We start from the raw sequence: 22,093 nt of genomic DNA on the forward strand, positions 1-22,093 counted from the left end.
GATATTGTCTTGTATAAGAACTAATCGGATTTGGTGTGAATACGACCACAAGGAAGTAGTAGTAATAGCTTGAGAAATGAGAGGAGCGAAGAGCTCGGAAGAATGTAATGAAAGGACGGAGGCCCCACCCTGGCTATCCACTCTCGAGAAGAAAGGAGCCGCCGCTCCATCTAGTTTCGAAGATTCCAGATCCGTTGACGGGCGTAGAGGTAAAGGAAAGAAATGGCTCAACTCAAAGAGATTGAACTGGCTTCATTCTCTTAATAAGAGTACGGGGAATTGGGAGAAGGCACTCAAGAAGAATAGAATCGGGGCCAGCAAACCCCAGGGGATAGAAGATCAAGGAGCTCAACCTAAAAATGCTCTTAGTGGAAAAATTCATCAAATAGTGAATGATCAAAGATTACCGAATCGAAGAAAAAGTAGAAGGATGAATTCCATGCCAAAGAACTCAAATAGTCTAAGACGGATTTTCCCCTAAGAGGGGCACGCCGATCTACACCTTCTTAATTCATCAATTTCCTTAATGAGAAATTCTTCATCTCATTATCATCCCTTGTTCATTGAGGCCCTTAATTAATCTACCATGGATTGGAAGGAAAGCCTACCATAAAAAATAACTAAGTTTAGAGGAAACTTTAGACTGAGAAAGTCAACTCCCACGAGGCGAACTCCTCAAACTCCCCATCTACATATAAGGGAAAACCTCCTAAATGAACAATGGGTCCTTTCCAGATAGGAATTGAGGCAAGCTCTCTTCTTGAACCCTTTCCTCATTCGCCATTTCCTCCTCGAGCCTATGATACTCGGACCCAAGCCTCTTCTTCTTCTTAGACTCAGTAAAGAAGACTCCTTCTCTCTTCCGCTTTCGAAAGGGTTAAGGCCACTAAAGCTCGTCAACTCAGCTACTCCTAATTGTATCCATACAAATAGATAGTTTGAGGCTAGTTCTAACCTCTTTAGAACTCTTCCCCTTCTTTTTCTTAGTATGTGGGATCATCAGAGCGAAAGAGACTACTTTAAAGTTCATGTGCGATCGCCCTCTCTTTCATTTTTCTTGCTGAAGTATGGACTTGAAACCTATTAAAAAGATTCAAGCCTATCCTTGAAATTCAAACTTCCTATATCCTCTTATGATACAAAGTCCTTAAGGAATCAAAGTCCGACCTATTTTGAATATGGAATAGAAAGCCTAGGATCATTCATTCCACTCAAACTTATAGGAGTTCAGATTAGAAAGTAAATGGAAGGCATAAAAAAATCAGACTTGGTCTTGCCTCACACCTCTCTCTTGTCCTTAGGGTGCTGCTCTTAGAGGCTTTAACAAGTTCACAAGCCCATGTAGCGGTGCCAATGCAAGGGTAGACCAAAAACAAAGGGATTCTCATCCTGGGGACACCTTCATCTAAAGGCTCGAGTGCATGCATGAACAGGTTGAGCCTCTCGTGTCCACTTTCCTCTGAACTTAGTTTGTTTGGGATATGAATGAACAAGAAAAGTGATGGAAAGGACTGCAACATCAGTAGATGCCCCAACCTAAGTGCCCAACTGGATCCCACTCTGAATCTTACCGGTCTCGACCAGTGAACACCTTTTCGAGACTTTAGACTTAGAAAGAGCAAACTCAGCTTCTAGACTCCCCTCCTAAAGAAAGCGTACTAATTCTTCTTCGAAAAGAAAGTGAACCTACTAAAAGGAACCTACTATTTAGAAGAAAGCCTAGCTACGTGGGTCTTGGACGTATGAGCAGGTCAATCAGAGAACAAAGAAAGCAACTTTTCTCGAGCTACGAGGTTCTAAGCAAATATCAAGATAGGAGTTCACGAAGTCGATCAACTCCTCGCAAAGTCTTTGACTTTATTCTCATTGAGGCATTATTTTCCGTTCTTGTGGTTGAAGAAAGATAAGTGGCTCTTTTGGCAGAGCTACGAGAGTCAGTTAGTGGAATCAGTCTCTCTTTCATGCGCTCTTGCAGGGGAGGCATCTGTATCTCTCTCTCTTTCTATTGAAGAAAGATAGTTTGATTAGGATGCTGTTAACCTGAGTTATGGCATTCCCCATCTTCATGGCTAAGAAAGGTCAGATCTAGAGTTAACGAGGGAGAGTGCAATCTCCCAATAGAAGAAATGGGCTATTATCCTGCCTCCAAACGGATCTCAGGAGACATAATATCTAAAGAAGATCTCTTTCTCAAAGTAGACATAAGAGAATCGTTCGCAGTCTCCCTTTCATTTTTTTAAGATAAGAGTAGGAAAAGAGAATAGGGATCGGGGATTACTAGGATTGACTGAGTTATAGATGTTACCGAAGTGAAAGGCACGAAGGGAAGGGACTGAAAGTTTGCCTTTTATCTGGAGAAAGGTTCAGACCTACGGGCAGAGGAGAGGGGATGTCGACTGAGTTGTAGAAGGAGAGTAGGCGGGAAAATAAGCTCCCAACCCCAATTAGGGTAGCCAGTGAATATCTCTTCTACTTTAGTTTTGGCATTGAATATTGAAGAAGGTGGCATTCTCATGAGTCAAAAGATCAGTCTATCCCAAGCCAAAAGGGATCGGGTAGATAATCAGTCTGATTAGTATAGGTGGCAGCAGCTATCCATCCCATCAAGAGTAGGCGAGGCGAACAAAGCTTCTGATCCGGATTTAGTAAGAGAGGAATAAGTCAGATCTTTTAAATCTCCTCTAAGTGAGTGGCAGGTTATCAGCCTATTACTGAGTACAGTGAGACTCTGATTCCGTCATTTATATGAAAAGAGTGAGAATTCCCTCTCAGTGGCTTAGCTCTTTCTCTTAGTCGGGAAAGAAGTAGTCTATCCAGATAGGGAGGAGAATATGCTAACCCCATACCATAGGATCCAGAGTAGAACAGAAAAACTAAGAAGGATCGAGAGTAAGGCTCCATAGGAGTTGATGAAGAAAGGGATCGACTGAAAGGAGATGAGAGACACAAGAAGAGAAATGTTAGAAGTTTAGGACGCCATAAGTTTGAGTGGAATTCACTCCTAATAAGCTACTTCGGACGAGTCATTCAATATTCTTTAACCCTTTGCTTTATTGGAAAAGACAAGGATGTCATTGACAAAAGTCGAAGAGAAACTCGAGAGGAGGTCGAAGAACCCGGTATTTATCTTTGGATCCTAGGGGAGAGACCATATTGGGTAGTCTCCCCTAATTTAATATATAGGGGAGACTAGCTTTCTTTATCGAAGTCCAAGTATCGTCCATCTGAGTAAGACTGCATTGCAAAGTATAGGATGTTTGTCACTATTACTTGCATAAGAGAGCCAATTCTAAGAAAATTCACTCTTTCAAGATTATAAGACCCATTATAGTTTTTCACTTACGAAGAGTTTCAAGATTGAAGGACTTTAAGATCAAGATCTAAGTTACAAGATTACTGACTTTTATAGACTTACTTATTATAGTAGGCTAGGTGTTAACAAACTATAATGAGATTAAGCCCACTAATGATTAGTGGGTTATATGTTGTTGGTCTGTTTGCATGCACATGCAACTTTGCATTAAAAGCCTCTATAAATTGGGCTCTTTTGGCCTCAAGGAAAAAGGTTGGCTTATTTTCTAAAGAACAAAATTGGGCTATTTTTTCCTAAAAAAAAAATCAAACCCAACCCATTTCCATATTTTTCCATTTTTTCTCTCTCCCGATTTCCTTCATTCAACGGGTCCTACAACCTGGTTTTGAGTCTAGAGGATAGTAGGTCAACCCTAGTGATGGTTCAAGCATCAATAAGTACTTCGAACATAAGTTTTTCCTAAAAACCCTAATTTTAATTTTTTTTTCAATTTAGGGTTTTTTGTTAATTAATTGCAATTAGAGTAATTATCCGATCTGTTTCCGCTGAATTGTATGCTTTTCTATCATCTCGAACCCTTTCCTGCTCGGTAAGAAGATAAGAAGACAGGAAAGAGAGAATTAGGAGATCATTAAAGAGATCATGAAACTAAATTAGTTATGAACACCGCTCCGTGGGTTCAGATGAATGAGAGCTTTTGAGAGAAACTGAAAGAACTCTGTTTCGTTCTTCTTCTCGTTCATAAACCTTGCACAAGATCTCCTCAATTTCATCTCCCCTCTCTCTCTCTCTCTCTCCCGTAGGTCGAGTATCATCTCACCTCTTTCTCTTTCTTTGAAACTTAAATCAACTCTCATTTTCTCTTTGCCTTTCTTCTTTTTTCTCTCCAACACAGTCAAGCCCTTTGACTCCTGATCATGAAACTGAGATTGATTCCGACCCTCTCCTTTGGACGTAGGAGTCTGTGCACTCATGTAAAATGACTGCAAAATCAACCTCTATCCAGCTTTATATAAAGGCTCAAAGAATTTGAGAAAGCCTTAAAGGAATCAGACTCATTGTTAATACCAGGGGCAAGGAATAAGACGAGAAAAGAGGTTAAGATGAGAGAGGAGAATATTGAGAACCTTCTATTTGTCAGAAAGCTTAATATGGAATCCTTAAATTCAGTCTTTCATGGCCTATCGTATCGGCCTTTCCGACAGTATAATAAATGAAATAATGAATTTCTTTCCATCTTATCCGTTCAGGAATCGCCTACCCCTTTCATCCTATCTTTGGGGTCTCTCTCGCTCCGTGGGGTCTAAGTGAGGGCTGAAGGAGTGAATCTGATTTTTGGGTCTATGCCTATTGTCGATCATGTGGTCAGTTTCCCTGTGGAAAGCAAAAGGAGGAAGTACTCCTTTAGCCTCCGATTCCATCCTTTCCCTCACAAGTAGGTCGAGCAAGCACTCCTTAGTAAGATCAAGCAGAAGCGAGAGTTGGAGGCATAAGAGAAAGAGAAAGCCATTAGTATTCTCTCTTCCGGAAGTCTCAGTCAGAGTTCAAAAAGGGAAGGTCTTCTTTCTTCCATTCTTCTTGGTGCTTTCTTTTGGTCTTGAATATCAGAAAAATGCATTGATTTAGATCTCAATCGATTTCCTTTTTAGCCTTTAGTGAGCATTCCACTACATAAGTAAGAAGAAGATGAAGTCCGATCCCACTTTCAGGCTTGAGGCTAGTTCACTCGGGTAGTTGAATTAGGATAGATGGACCTCCTTCCCTTTACAACCGCTACGATGGTCACTTGTCGGCTAATAGCCTCACTTCCATTTATCTGACCTGGGAAATACGTGTCAATCATGACAATCCCAATAAAAAGAGAAAGAAGCCAAGCGAGAGGTCGACGAACTCAAATCGTGATATGAAAGCAAGAGAGAAAGAACCGGATTCAAAACCTAGGGTAAGGCTGGAAGGAAAAAAAAGAGAAAATGAGACTCATCAGAATTTAGGGCAAGGAAGACTCCTACTATGGGGTCTTAAAAAAGAGGCTAGAATCCAAGTACCAAAACAGAAATAGGCCAATTGGCCTTACGGGAACGAACCTACTCAAATTGGAGGCATTTTGATGATTTGGATCACTATTCAAAACATTCGAATGGAATTTATGTGTTAAGCAAAAAAAGATGAAAATGAAAGAGAGAAAGAAAGTTGCGTTTGACCGCGTAGAAGGAGTACGGTCTGGAGGACTTTTCCACCCGTCCGAAGGACTTATTTATCCACTAAAATGTCGTAGGTTGTGTCGCAGGTTTGAGATAGTAATGCAAATCATCAAAACCAACGGACTCGTTTATCCATATAATTGCATTTTGACCATTTTAGCGATTTATGATCCTATTCTTATTATATCCAAATATAGTAAAAAACCACCCATTTGACTTTCAAAGTTGCTGCCAGCTATAGCCAAAAGTGACTAAATGTGGGATTTCCCTCCCTAAAAAAAGTCAAATCAATGTTCGAGTCAATGAACAAGGGTTCAATTCCTCTTTATTCAGTTCCATAAGACATTATTTGAAAATTCTTTGCTCCTAGCGTCAGAAGAGATTTTCCCTATTTATCAAGCTTTATCATGACTTTTTCTCAATCTTCTTTGAAGAAGGATGAAAGAAAAGAGAAAGAAATCTCGTTCTAAATGAAATAGAAGAAGTCAATTAGGAGGTAGTTCTAGCTTTTTCTTTCTTCTTCTTCTCTTTCTCTTTCTCTGAATTCATGTGTTAAGCAAATTCCCTGAGATCCTTTTTTCCTTTCATTCATTGCCTTTTCTCGGTTTTTTCCTTGCAAAATGTGAGTTTTTAGACGAAGGTGAATATGGATTTCTGAGTCCTCGGACCTATAAAAGACCTTGTTTTTACTGATTTTGAATGATTTCTTGTTGCCTACCATACCCAAAACCTAGCAAATTGAGAATTTTAGCTAAGGATTACAACGTCGTTGATTACAAAAAGTCATAGGTTTCATTCTCAATTCATGAATGAAAAGAATGGTCAATGAACAAGGAAATTCATTCCAAGATTTCTAAGTCCGACTATCCACTGAATGAAGAAAAACAAGAGAAAGCCTATTAAAAGGACCATAGGCAAGGAAGAAAGCCTATCCTCATATTCATATTCCAGAATCCTTAGTTGCACTTCTGTTAAGGTAAGGAGCTTCTCTTTGTTCATTGATTCAGTCTCGCTATTTCATAACATCTGGACCCGAGCAAAAAATTTGCGAAAACGACTTTACGCTTTTCTTTTGATTAAGATGAGTGAAGAACCATTCAACTGCTCCAAGGTACTCCGCCCACCGACGACAGAGAGGGAAGGCCTACGTGAATGACGAAACTCTTAATCACAATACTCATTGGTGGAGCTGAAGAGGAGAGGGAAATCCACCGACTTCTACTATCTATTATGAATTCGACTTCTTATCTCTCATGATTCATGCTTGGGAATGAGTGAATGTGCTCATTCCTTTTCTCCTTAATGAGTTAATGCTTTCTTTCTATTAATTGATTCCATTCATGAAAAATGAACAAAGGAAGGACTTTCTATGGGACTGCTGTCTTAGATCTCGCGCAAGAAAAGATCGTTTTGGTAGAGGTTCAGACATATCTGTATGAGTGGGAAGAGGGGTTGTCCACTACGAGGTACGAAAGAAATTTCTAGTTGACAATTACCTTTTATCATGAAGGCCACTGAGGCAACTAAACCTCTTCTCGTCGAGCTCCTTCGTAACCTCGCCTTCGTCTCTTAGTACAGCGAGGGAAATGTGAGTACTCAAAATCTGCCATCCTGGGCTGAGTAGAATTGGAACTTCACCTCAAATCCACTCCTGGAATCTCAATTCCCCACTCCATGCGGTATAAGGGAGATAGGGATTTGAACCGGATAGTAATCTTTGGAATACTCATCAATGGGATCGGCCATTTGCGTAGAGAAAGAGGAAGAAGACGGAGAAGTAGGAAAGATTCGTCTAAGATAAGTAGGAAAGATCAAGGGAGCGGGAGATGGTTTGTGAATATGGATGAATGAGTCCTTCGGTCTTAATACTTCTAACGGAGGGGTAGAGTCTGGGAAAAGACTAGTTTGAATGCTTTTCACCTTCCATTGATTCAAGGTAGGAAAGGAGCAAAGCAGACGAAAAGGAGGTTAGAAAAAGACTAATCAGTCTCAGAAGATAGGAATAAGTGAGTGCGCTACCTAACCCTGGAAGCTTTCCAAAATAGGTGGTCAGAAGGGAACCCCAAAGTCGTTGGTTGAGGCACAGTTCTTTCTTCGGGTTACAACTTAAGGGATAATGTCCTAGTTTTTTCAGTAGCTGTGTCCGCTCTTGAATGAGTAAATGGTAATTATCACCTCCAGCAGGCCTCCTACAGAGTCTTCCTTCCTTGTTTTTGGGGTTCTAAAAGATAAGAATCAGTGAATATGGATAAATCAGTCCTTCGGATGCAACAACTATCTTCAAATTATATATTGAATTTCTCAAGATATCTCAATTTCTTTCTATCTTGTTTGTTGGGAATCTGAGAGTGAAATTTCTAGTTCATTCAAGATCTCTTCCTCATGGATCACTTTCTGAAAGAGCTAATTCAACAGATCAAGGTGTTTTTTCATTCTCAAGATCTTTCATTCTGGTTTTCATTGTCAGTTCATTCTCAGAATCCGTTCTTCTCACCCATCATGTTCTCGAAATCAGAGCGAACAAAGCGGGTCAACAGACGAAGTAGCTCAACAGCCAGAACAAGAGGGGGGAATAGGACAAAGCGATAAACGTAGCTCAAGAGTACGCTCGGTGCGCAGCAGCTCAAAGACCAGCTCTCAACCTTCACTCATTCTCCCTTTAGACACAGACGAAGCATAACAACTCGGGTCTTTCAATCGGGGAGAAGCATAACAAGCAAAAGTTGGGGAGGCAATCTCACTCTTTTTTGACTTATTCCACATCGGAGAAGTCTCAGTCTTTTTCTCATTCAAGGTTGGAGGTCTCACTGAAGAAAGGAAAGAAGTCAGATGACGAAGATGAGTTGCGGGATCCCTTGCCTGAGAAAGACTGGATTGAGGGTCGGTGCGAAGCTAGCGAAGGGGTCATCTTTCCGTCTAAGCTGAAATCAGTCAATACCATTTCTCAAGCATGAGAGGTTGAATCCATCTCTTATTGGATCGATCGGGTAGTGGTAACTGGCCGACTGCTAAGAAAAGGACCAGAATCAGATCGAAGAAGAAAAGAAAGGAATCAGAATGAAAGAACTCGACTGGATCGGGGGAGTACCTTCTTCTTTCAAAGCACTTTCCACCTCGGTAGTATGAAAGAAGTCAAAGACTGGATTGGCGGAATCAGATAGAGGTTAAAATCTTTCCCCTTCCGGAGTAGATATATTAATGTGTGTATTGGTCACAAACGGATCGACCAAGATAGATAGGACAAGTTTAAGGTTGGGATGAGAGTTGAGTCAACTTCTTGACTATAAACCCCATTTTCTCTTTCAAGAATCAAAGCCTAGTCACTCGACCAGGAGCGTACAACTCGAAAGAAAGACCAATCAGAACCAAAGATCCATACATGGTAAGGAAAAGGATTGTGGAGATCTTCTAAGTATTCCTAAATAGGCAGCGAGAATTAGGAGTGCTAGAAAGTAGCGAGAGAGTAGGAGCTATCCCGAGGAGAAAGGAGCGAAGGAGCCCCTGTTCATTGACTTCTTTCCCTCTCTTTTCTCAATCTCTATACTAGAAATAGAAACCGAGATAGGTTCTTAGTCCTCCTTTCATAGTTAGTGAGACCTAAAAATAAAGGGTCAAAGCTCTCAATAAGAAAGGTGGAGGACCTCGTAGTTAAGAGTCCTAAAAGAAAGCTTCAGATGAGTCAGAAATCCATATTCACCTTCAAGGTGCGAAGCAGCTCGACTAAGAAGGAGTCAATGAACAAAGGCTTGAGAAGCGACTTCACAGAAGCAAAGAATTTACGAAAGGAGTCCAAGATTCAAGCTGAATCAATGAACAAGGGTTGAGGGTGCGAAGCAGCTCGTCTAAGAAGGAGAGGGGCAAAGAATTTGTGAAGAAATCTACCATATTAACATCTCCTTGGCACTGGACCAAATAGGGAATTCCTTCTTATTTTTGTGGCAGAATAAGATAGTTGAGCTTGAGGGGCGTGAAGTAGCTCAAAGATGAGAGGACAGTCAGATCTCTTAATCTGAGTTTACTCTTTAAGAAGAGGTCTAAATAGGGGAATCGGAAAAGCAACATTGTATGCAGATCAACGAGCTTTAACCCTGGGAAATAGGAAGTGAGTATTTGAATCTCAAGGAGAGATTGAAACCCCAGTGTGGGTGTTCGAAGGAAGGAGGCCTCCGAGTCACAAGTTCTAAAAGAAGAAGAAATTAGTACTCTCATCTTCACGACGAAAGAGGCTCAAAGAATGATCGAAGAAGGAGCAGTTGCGGAGGAGTTGGGTCTTTCTGTTTGCAGTGAATTCGATGTGTCCGATCTTCTTTCTTGGATCGGGATCAATGATCAGTTTCAAAAGTGGCTGTGTAACTGGAAGCGATACTGGCTGAGTTTCATTCATCAGATTGAGTAGGGGCAGAAGCAAGTCTAGATTGACCTAGTTAAATTTTTTTTTATGCCTTTTAGTTGGCCGGAGAAGGATAGGGTTAGTCTTTCATCAGAGTCTGGTTGGGATCAGGTCGGAGCTCTATTCTTAATTTCAGAAGAAAGGAGTGGGAATAGGCTCAAAGAATTTGAGGAAGGAAAGCCTATCAAAAGGACCATAAATAAGTCCTTCGTACGGGCTTTTTCAAGAACAGCTATGGGTGCTGCGGATTCCCCAGTTGGTTCACCGCGCCCTTTCCCGTGGGCCTTGAGAGAAGCCTTGATTTCACTCCAATTACCTATCGTCCATCAACAACGGCTAAAAGAACTCATGTTGGAAGGGCACCTCGCCCTCTCGGGTAACTCCTTCCTTCCTCCCCGTGGATTAGTTCGATCTGCAGGTTTTGGGAGTGATTCAAGTGCAAATCGTATCTAAACCACCAGTCAAATCAGATTTTGGGGAATGTTCATCCTCAGCATGAAATAAATGAATTCAGAAAGACACGCCTTGGGACGAAAGACGAAGAGCGAGGACGATGGAGTTTACTTACCGAAGAGTTCTTAGACCTGAACCTGAGACTTAGGAATTCATAGTTTCAGAGGAAGGAGAAGGAGTGAAAACGACTCAACTGTAAGGAGAGGGAGAGGAAAATAAGCAAATAAAGAAGTTATCAATTAGGTTATCTCATCACTTTTCTGATCTATCTTAAAGGAGTGAGGCAGGTAGAGGATAAGCTACTTCTCTTACCGGCTCAATGAACAAGGGCTACCTCTACCTCCGCCACCAGACCTCTTAACGAGTGAGTTTTTCGTTTCTCGGTAAAGACCGGATGGTGCGTCCTCAACTCATCTGGAGCTTTCTTTTTTCATTCCTTACTAAAAAGGGGAAAGAGTCGATCCAGTGGGGCGCGGGCTTGTCCTATACTTTCATCTGTCCTCCAGACAATATTAGTGGAATGAACTTCGTTGCACTCCTTTTTTTTTAAGAATAAGGAAGGAGTTTCGCTTTCATTCAAATTCTTTGAACCTCTCCTTTTAGATGAATATGGATTAAATTAAGGGTCCGGACTAGCTTAGTGCCACTCAAAGCCGACTCATATCAAAATGTATGAATGATTCCACGTTCACTTTTCTTGGACTGATTTATGGCGTAGAAGGCTTTTAGTGGTCTCATTGATAAGGACTGACTTCATGTGTTAAGCAAATTCTCAAAGATCCAACTTGTCCTAGAAAGTTGACGTTTTCTCGACTTTTTTCTTGCAAAATGTGAGAAAAAATCAGATTGATAAATTATATAAAAATAATAGACTGAAAAACAAGGCATTTGACTTGAAAATTCTTTAAACTTATGTCAAAACCTAGCAAATTGTTCATTTTCGCTAAGAAAAAGAAGAAATTTTATATGTCAAAATCAGTCTTATCAAACCAGTGGAATGAAGATTTCGAAAGATCCTCTCCTTTGTAAATTCTTTGCGCCTTTACTTTTACTAGCATTTTCTGAGTTTGAGCTAAGAAAGAAGTCATCACCTACGATCTGAGGGCAGGTATGAAAAGGGAAAAGACGATGAAGAAAGTTTTAGATAACATATAAGGCTCAAAGAATATTAAGTCCTATGAAAATCAGTTCCATTCACAAGTCCCGTAACAAGAGAGCAAAATGAAGGAATGAACATTTGCACTTCGTCGTCTTGACCCTGATTTACCCCTGATTCAACCCTTATTATCATCATTGACGCCTTCTTTGTTGAGCTGCTTCGCACCTTTCAGTCTTGCCTTCGTCTACTATAATCAGTTCCATTAACAAGTCTAGAGGACCATAGGAGGCTTAAAGAATGTTCGTCCTTTTTTCTAGGCAGTGTGATTTGGGTTTTCATTGTAGAGCAAGGTAGCCAGAGCGTGCCAGTTTTTCACTAAATAGGCATCAAAATATTTTCACTGCAGAAAAGTAGTGGGGACAACTAATCAGAATTGGGCCGCCATCCAATTCGTGACGTGGATGATCGACCGAATCCATTGCTGACTGAACCCGATCGATTAGGTTCAAGGGTTCTGCAAAGTTTCTTTCTTCTAGAGGAAGCGTGGTTATAGTAGTCAGAATTGGGCGGGCCAGCCATCCAATTCCTACTTCATGGAGAGATTCCTCTACAACTCTGGGAGAAAGATAACCGAAAGAGGAGGGGGAAGTAGTCCTAGTCTGATGAAAGAAGAAGTACTATTCACGGATCTCAACATCAATTAGAATAAATAGAGGCTACTCATCAAATTCATATCAAAGAAATTGAGTACTAGCACGTATGGCTATGGATGCTGTAAAGAGGCTTTCTGCAATTACTACTAAAATGGGACAACTGAAAAATGAGATGAGGCCATAGAGTGTTAAACCTCTTTTTGAGTAGCTCCGTAGGAGTTGATCCTGCCAGTAAAGAAGGCGCATTCGTGCTACCAGAGAGCGTATCGGGGATTTGGAGGGAAGGAGCGAAGCGACTTTTGCCATTCTTAATCGCCTGAATCCCCCTAGAGAGGAATCCCACAGGGCGGTCGCCTATCTTCTTCTCCAAGAGAAGATTGATTGCCAGCCCCACATCTAACTCTTCATCCACTAGAATGAAAGGAGGATGAAGGAGCTCTAAGGCCTTTTGCTTTAGCTCTTTGGGGCGAGCCTCAAAAAGGTGAATTTGCCCTTCCACCCCCCTGATACTCTTTGGAAGAGATTAGCCGGCGAAAGGCCTTATTATATGGATTCCTCTTCACTCAACCTTTCTCTGAGGTTGAGCCCAACCGAGCGGATGATCCGTAGGAGGCTCGACGGGAAGCTGCTGCACAACCTCTGGCCCGACTATCTTAGTATAGGGTTTGGCCTCGACGGTTGCACGGGAGGACGAAGGCGAATGGACTGATTAATGGACTTTTTATATTTGTTAAAAAATGTTTTTATATTTTTCTTAGGAAGAAGGACTTTTTTATGGGGTTGAGAAAAGAGTTTGTCAAAAGAGTTTGTCAATATACTTGAACTTTTATATTTGTTAAAAAATGTTTTTATAAACAATCAACAACCTTTTAAAATTGCTATAAAATGTTTTTCATAACATTAAAAAAATGCTATCATAAATCACATAAATAGAATATACACTATTAAAAAGTTGTTTTTATAACTTTTCCAAAACACTATTGAAATGCATACTTTTTATAGCTTTTATAAAACGCTATTAAAAATCTAAACTTTTAATAACGTGGGCTGTCATGACTTTTGGTAAAACGCTGTAAAATGTCTACAATAGTGTTTTTAGTGATGTATCATAGATCTTTTTTCCTGTAATGATAGTTTGTAGAATGATTGGAGTCATATCAGATTGAAAGCTAAGCGATGTGTACATATATAGCCAGGCGGCCATTGAAGGTTGAAGATTGTGAAGGCGTTTAGGATTTCTTATTTAAGTCTTGTATTAGGATCTTTTTTCATGTACTGTTGTAGAATGTATATATATATAAACACAATATTAAAATTTCATTTTGTGTATACAAATGTAAAAGAAAAATATTATAGTTTCTAAAATAATATTAATTTTATTGATTAGTTGTCATGAGAAAAAATATTTATCTACAGACCCAATGTCGGTTTATAAAAAATGGACAATAATGCAAAAATTAAATAAATATAAATTAATGGACCAAAAAACAAGGCTTTAATGTCGTAAACCGACATTGTTGGCCTCTTTAATGTCAGTTTTAAACTGACAATAAACTCCGACCGACATTAAAAGGCTTCAATAACACTATCAAAGATGTCGGTTGAAATTTTTTTTTGAAAGGATACCAGTGAAGGGAGCTAGAGAAGAGCATCCCTATCACAAATTTTATTAACATAAGGAGTTGCAAAGGTTCATTTACATAGGAAGATTACAGAAGGCATTTATGTTTAATGCTAAAGTAGCTTGACTGTAATTTTTTAGTGTTTTGCTTTTTGAGGACCAACTTCCCGTGAGAGTGCAGATATCTTCCCAAGCGTTTTGATAGGACGAATCTTTTTCTGTGAAGATAAGATTGTTTCTTCGTATCCAAATTGTCCATAAGGTAGCTATGGCTGCATTGAAGCTGATGATGTTCTTTGCATTACCACCTGTTAGCCTACATAGGCTTAAGCAGAGGTCTTTTACATTTGTGTTGGCCATAGGAATGCCAGTTTCGGAGCTCCAAAGATTCCAAAGTCTGTGGAGCAGGACAGAGGATGAATAAATGGTTCATGTCTTCGTTTGAGGATCGGCAGGATAGACACCAGTTTGGGTTGAAGCACATGCTTGGGTTCCTCTTTTGGATGTTATCCATAGTATTGAGCTTCTGATGAACCATGGTCCAAATGAAGAATTTACATTTTTGTGGAATGTGAGACCTCCAGATCCCAATTTGTCTCCCTTGGAATTGAGGTTTCCTTGAATACAAGATCTTTTGCTGATGCCACCGAGTAGACGTTGCTGTCACTTGGTTTCCAGAGAGGCTTACTTATCCCTCTGTTGCTGTGAATTTGAGGCAAGCTCATTTTGATGGACTCTCAAATATGGTTTTCCCTCTCATTTAAAGGTCGTCTTGGGTTAATGTTCCATCCATCGGTACTTTGGTCCCAAACTTCCTTTACAGTAGCTGATTGTAGATTCGAGAGAGCATAGAGTCTAGGAATTTGGTGGGAGAGAGGAATATTGTTTTGCCATTTGCTGTGCCAAAAGGATAGGGAGGAGCCATCGTTGGGAATCCAGCTGATTTTTGATTCAAACCAGTCTTTCCATTTTTTGATTGCATTCCAGGGAGATTTTACACTACAATTTCTACCTACTATTGGTATGTCGCCTTGATGGTTTTTTGTGTATTTAGCATCTATACACTTTTTCCAAAGAGAATTTGACTCATTGTGGTATCTCCATAGCCATTTGCATAGGAGGGCTTGGTTTGTGTCCTTTAGCTTGCTAATTCCCAGGCCTCCCAACTCCTTAGGGGAGGTACAAATTCTCCAATTGACCAGGTGAGCATTTTGTTTGTCCTCACTTCCTCCCCACAAGAAATCTCTCCAATGTTTTTCAATTTCTTTGTAAACAGAGACAGGAGCTTTGAAAGTAGAAAGCTGATAGGTGGGGAGGCTCGAGAGAGAAGCTTTTAGAAGGGTAAGTCTTCCTCGTTTGGAAATTTGTGAGTATTTCCATCCGTTTAGTTTTTTATGGATACATTCGATTGTTTGTCCCCAAAAAGATCTGGATCTTGGGTTTCCTCCCAATGGAACTCCTAGGTAGTTGAATGGTAGGAATTTAGTTTGAAACCCGAAAAATCTAGCTATCTGATCCGTTCTATCAGCAGATATGTTTATGGGGCTTATTGTTGACTTCGAATGGTTGAAAGTCAGCCCAGAAGCTTTCTCAAAGAGAGAGAGCGCCATCTGTAAATTGCTTAAGTACTTTTCATTGTCTTCGACAAAGATGAGTACATCGTCCGCAAATAGAAGGTGAGATATGTTGCAGCAGTTGTTGAAAGAGACCCCTTTGATAGCTCCTTTTGTTTCCAGGTGGGACAGCAATCTGCTTAAGTAATCCATGGCTATGACAAAGATGAAAGGAGATAGAGGGTCTCCCTGCCTTATACCTCTTTCCGCCTTGATTCTACCTTTAGGAGATCCATTTAGCAGGATGAAGTATTGGACATTGCTGATACAGGCATTTATCCATTTCCTCCATTTAAGTGGGAAGTGTTTCTTTGCAAGCATGTAATCGATGAAGCTCCAGCTAATTTTATCAAAAGCCTTTTCAATGTCATGCTTTAGGACAAAACCTTTTGTTTTCCTTTGTTTCCAAGTGTCGATTGCTTCATTAGCTATAAGAATTGCATCAGTAATTTGCCTCCCTTTAATGAAAGCCATTTAATTTTCCGCAACAGTGTCAGGAAGAGTGGATTTGAGTCTGTTTGCTAAGGCTTTAGCCATTATCTTGTAGAGGGAGGTTGTTAAGCTGATGGGACGATAGTCTGAAGGCGTGGTGCACTTCTCTTTCTTGCTGATAAGGGCTATGAAAGTGTTGTTTACATTGTTATTTACAATGCCTTTCTTGTGGAAATCCTTGAGAACATTCAGTAAGTCTCCCTTGAGATCAGTCCAGTGTTTCTTATAGAAGAGGATGGTGTAACCGTCTGGTCCTGGGGCCTTTTCGTTGCTTATGGACATGATAGTGCTTTTTATTTCTTGTTCATCGAAAGGCTTGCACAACTCGGATTGGTGAGAACAGGAGATAGGATTCCAGTTCAAATTGTCAATAAGGATTTCTTCATAGTTCTCTTTAGTGTATATATTCTGAAAATGAGAAATGAAGATCCTCGAGATATCACCAATTGAGTCTAGAGAAGTACCATTTGGGTCACATATGGATTTAATTTGATTTTTCCTTTGATTTATGGTGCAGACTCTGTGGAAAAATGCGTTGTTTTCATCCCCCAATAGGTTCCACCTTTGTCTGGATCTTTGATGCCAAATCAGTGCTTGATTGTTTTCAATGCTTAACAATTCCGATTTGAGAGAAATTCTCTTTTGGTGATGAATGGTAGACATGTTTCCTTGAAGTTCTAACTTGTCAATTGAGTCAATCTCTTCCAAGAGGACTTTTCTTTTGGCATCATACAGATTGACTTTGTTATGTTGCCACTCTTTGATGAGTTTTGATAGAGATTTTAGGCTTTGAATGAAAGCGTAGCCCGGGAAGCCAAATTGTTTGGAGTTGTTCCACCAATCTGGGAAGTTTTTCTGGAATTCTTTATCCTTTAGGGAGGAGTTATTGAGTCTGAAAGGGCAGGGACCCCATTTGATTTGAGGTGATTCCAAAATGATGGGGAAATGATCCGAGACTATTCTTTCCATAGTCCGAGAGGTATGTAAGCCGAAGGTATTTTCCCAGCCCTTTGAGAGGAGGAAACGGTCAAGACAAGAGTAAGTAGGATTTAATCTTAGATTTGACCATGTATATTTGTTGTTTAAAGGAGGGGGATCAATAAGCTCATTCACTGAGATGAAATTGTTGAAGTTAGCCATGTTTCTTCGATCGAGAGATTTTGCATTTCTCTCCGTTTTCCATCTAACAATATTGAAGTCCCCTATTATCAGCCAATTAGGAACGCAGAGGGTTTGAAGAAGCTCTAATTCAAGCCACAAGTTTGTTCTGTCATTGTTTTTGTAAGGGCCGTAGACAGAGGTGAGCCACCAATTTCCATTTGTGCTGAGAACATTTATAGAAATGGAGTGACTGCCCACTTTGATATTGTTGACTTTGAATTTGGTGTCATCCCATAAGACTATAATGCCTCCAGAAGAGCCAGTAGAAGGAAGAGCGTGCCAATGTATACCAAGCTTATTCCATAAGATGTTTTTGTTAAGCAATTGAAGGTTGCTTATTTTAGATTCAGTAAGGATTACAAAGTCAGGGTCATAAGAGGAAATTAGAGATTTTATTGTGGCTCTTTTTTAGGGAGAACCTAGCCCTCTAATATTCCAACATAAGACCTTCATGTATTACCCTTATCCCCCAAAGGCCCATGGCCTGAAAGATCCCCATTTTGATCAGACACAAGGACAGGAAAATATGAGGAACTAGGTACATCATTGGTATATTTTGGAGACAATTTGAGTTCGTTTTCCTTTAGCCAAATGACAAGTTTTTCCTTGAAGGCTCTGTCAATTTCTAGTTCACTGTCAGTCTTTGCATCCTTTGAAATTCCATCTGTTGTGCTTCTTGAAGGAGACTTATTATGATCATTTCCTTCTTTTACAGAGTCAGTCTGATTTTGAACTTCTCCTTTGGCTTTTGTTTTTGTCTGGTTGTTGAGAGAATCTTGTCCATGATTGTTTTCTGACTGTAACATGGAGTCCAGAGGAGAGATGGGGCCCATATCCACCGAGAGGTTCATTTGTTTGCTTCCTTCGCCATATTCTTTTAAGGATAGCTTTTGATCTTCATTAAATTCATGAGGATCGTTTTTTATTCTGTACGTGAGTTTTATCTTGGATTTTTGGCGCGGACTCCATCTCTTTTCAAAAGGATCATTAATGGTCGAGATCTCCAATGATTTTCCTTCAATATTTTTCTCAGTATTTGAACTGTATGATTGGATACAACCAGGAGATAAGAAAGAAACTTTTCTGTTGGAGATCCTTTTTGATCTCTTGGAGTAATGGCCATGATCTTGATCATTTATGAGGAGAATAACTTTCCCTTTCTCTTTCCTTCTTTCACTGAGCTGTTGATCGAAAGGATCGTATTCAGATTCTGAAGAGTTATTTTTCTTGGCTTGTGTGTGATTAGAGACAGAGTGCTTGTCAGAGTTAAGGAAACTGTAGTCACCGCGAGTTCTTGTTGATTCCAACGGAATAGCTTGGAAGCCATTGTAGGTGTAAGCTTCAGCTAAGGGGTTGTGTTGATCAAATTCATCAGCAGCTTTAGTTTTGAAGGTACCATGAACTCTAACGTTTCTTTCAACGAGCCATCTGGCTTTGGTCGGTGGAACAGTAGTGAGGATGAAATTTTCGCCTTGATTATCAGTGATCAAAACCGAAGCTGGGACAAAGCCAATATAATTATAACGGACCTTAATTTTGGCATCAATGAGCTTTTCCATTTGCATTGTTTCCTTTACAACGCAAGGAATCCTCCACAAGCCAAACCAATGTTTTGAAAAGTATTGTAGTTCCACAAATGAAGCAGAATCCCTCTAAAACGAAGCCAACCTCCATAGCTGGGAATCACAGAGTGAAAAGAGTGTAAATTTGGGTCCCAGCTTTCAAATTTTACCTGATAATTTCCCACTGTAGACCAGCCATTTGCGCTTTTGTTACTACATAGAAGTTTGGCATGGTCTGGGTTCAGGAAAAGGAACGCTTTGTCAGCTTGGAACGGCTTGTATGAGAAAGCTATTTCTGATTGCTTTCTTAGGGAGAACATAATTCTGTTCCAGTCATCATGGAAACAACGCCTGGTGACAATAACCGTTTTTTCAAAGGAGTCCCCAGAGAGAGTAAAAGGCTTAAAACCAATCGTGGAACTTCTTCTACTTGAACTGTCATCTGAAGTAGATTTGTATCTTTTCTTGTTTTCTTCTTCACTGCTGTCTGAGAGCGCTTTTGCATATGATTTTCTGGAGGAGTCAGAGTCTGATGAGAATGAGTCTGAGTATTTTGAGACGAACTCCTTCCTTATTTCTGAGCAAATTCTCTTTGTTGGAGCAGAAGGTCTGAAAGTAATCAAAGCTAAGAAAGACTTCCACCCAAAGCTGTCAGGACCTTCAGGTACAAGGATGCTACATTTCCTTCCTTTGTTGTCGATTCTGAAGATTTCGACAGTAATACTTGTTTTGCTCTTGTTTTTTGTTTTTCTCACCCACATGCAGTTGTCTTCCGACCTTTTTTCAGCAAAAAAGTGTTTAGTTGTTGAGGTGTCCAGCAAGTCTTTGAAGCAGTTTCTGATCCACTCCAGCGTGTCAGGTGTGATGTCCATTGAGAAAGATTTGTGTTGACACATTTCGGTCAACCACATACGGATGAAACTTGGTTTACTATCCAAAGATAGTATGAATTCCTTTTGCTCGATTTGGCAGGATTTGGGTAGTTGTTTGATAAAAGCCATAGATGCGGACAAAAAGCAAACAGAATAAAGAAAGTAAGTGAGTAGGAAGTACCTTTTTTTGGGGGGGACCAGCAGGGGCTTAAAAAGCAAACTAGTAGTGGAAAATAAATGGAGCTGTAGGAGTTAGGTGGAATATGATGGCTTAGCTGAGCTTGATCAGAGGAGAAACGGCGGCGGAAGTGACTTGGAGAATCCACAACCTGCAGCCGCCACCACAACCCTTCATGCCTCTAGATTTGTTGCTCGCATATTACTTGCTTTAAATCAAAGAAGAAAAAAAAGGGAAAGGAAGCAACGAGGAGGGTGGACCTAGCAACAACAATGGCTTGCAAGAATAGAGCAATGTCTAAAAAAGGTGTGCTTTCTTTCCTTCCACAAAACTTTGCTTTCTTGATTGGTAAGTTTTTTATGTTCCCTCTCCAATGAAACACCTTTTCCTCCGAAGTCCTGACATGTTCTCTAAAAATTGTTAAAATTCAATTTTCTTGAAGTCTTAAATCTCGAACTCAAAGTTCATGTATGTATGTGACCATATCTTTAGAGTGAACAATCTACCATTAAGATATATGGCTGCAATCCTTAATTACTTTTCATTTTAATTCATATCCCCATCAAAATAATATATTTAAAATCTTAAATTAATCAACTTTTAAATACCCTTTTAAATTTTTGTAGATTTACCACTAAAAATATTACTTTTCAAAACCTTAAGTGGTGTTTAGCTAACTATCTTTAATAATGTTTGGTCTATCCATTTGAAATGTCGATGAAGTTGAGTTGGTTAACTCTCTCCATACGATGTTTCTAATAACTCCAACCGTCTACAACATCATAATTCACATCAATAAAACTCTTTTAAGTATCTAGCAAATCGGACACACACTTGTGTATAAAAAAGTAAATTTTAGAAAATGTGGACAAGAACATTAGAAAATGAAAATCATCTTTGAAAACCATTTCTTCCAACGTCATCCCAAATAGGTTGTAATCCTTTTTTTTAATGTCAAAAGAAAATCAAATTAGATGTTATAAAAAAGGAAGAAAATCATGTTTTTACCGTAATCTTTGTCGGTTATATCAATTTTTAACCCTAAAACTCGAATAATTGCATCCAGTTTAACCTCAAACTTGAATAATTGTTTTTACATAACTTATTTATTTATTTTGTTTATGTTCCCATCAGCCCACCAAAAGAGGCGCCAAATCCAAACAAACCATCAGAACATACTAGGACAATTGAAGAATATATAAATGAAACCTATTGAAATAAATAAATAAAAAGAATGAGAGCAACAAACTTAACAAATTCTACCAATCATCATAATCAAATTCAACTCAGAAATTAGGAGATCAATCATATGTAGCTATTGTTATAATCTTGAAGGTCATATTTGTTAACCATTTTTTTTTTAATGAAAATTAAGTCTATTTACTTCTCATTTCTTAAAATTGATGTGCAAGTTTTTAAACAAAATGGTTGAATTTTTAGGTAAATTGAAAAAGACAAACAAATTTTTAAAAGTTACATTTTTTTTTGTTAGTTTTCAAGTCCGAACTTTGTCTTTTAAATCTTTAGTAAAGCGTAAGTGAAAAAATAAAATTTGAAAATAACAATAGTATTTATAAGTTTATTTTAAAAAACATCAATAAAAACGAAATAACCCAACAAATCTAAGATGATATCCTAAGAAAAGAGTCTTCATTTGGTTTTGGGTTTTGGATGCGTTTTCTTGGCACGAAAGGCCAAGGAGAAGGCTGAAAGGGCATACAAACTTTGTTGGCATTGAGAATTTGCAAAGTTAAAAAGAGACAAAATTGATGGTGAGGACACAACATCTATTATTTATTTCTTTAGATTTTCGATCGAGTTTTATATATAACAAAGTGTGGGTTACCTTATTTTGAGTGACATGAAAAAGAGCAACAACTTCCGATTGGTTGTCAAAACAAAAAGATTTTTGTATGGTCAATTCTCTATTCTTAAAATAAATACCATGTCTATTTTGCTTTTTAGCTTAGAACAACATGTCTGCCTAACCTTTGAGCATGGAGCTCGAGTTTGTTGTTATGTTTATTATTTGAATATCTTAAATATGTTGAAAATGCATACTTTGATAGCTTAGAAATGAGTAGAAGACACGCTATCAATTTTTTGAATATTGTGAGTACTGTACAAACTTAATAATATATGCTGAAAACATGTGCTGCTGAAAACATGACCTAACCAAAACAAGACTTGCCTAGCCTTTAGAGTTCAACTAGTTAGGTCAAGTAGAATGCGTTGAGCTCCCTCAGATCAGAACTTGTGTGGGGAACTCTTCACTTTTGGCCTAACCAATAACCTGGCCTACCTAGCCTTTAGAGTTCAGCCGGTTAGGTCAAGTAGAATGTGTTGGGCTCCTTCAGTATCAGAGCCGGTTATGACTTCTTTTGCATGTAGAGATTTAAAGGATATGCTTCAACAATCAGTCTAATGGTTACGTCAGAAAATAGGTATTTGTTTTGATTTTTTCTTTTGTAACCAACTTGGTTAG

Source organism: Cucumis melo, chromosome 11 (genome assembly GCF_025177605.1).
Source record: "Cucumis melo cultivar AY chromosome 11, USDA_Cmelo_AY_1.0, whole genome shotgun sequence".
Classification (NCBI taxonomy): domain Eukaryota; kingdom Viridiplantae; phylum Streptophyta; class Magnoliopsida; order Cucurbitales; family Cucurbitaceae; genus Cucumis; species Cucumis melo.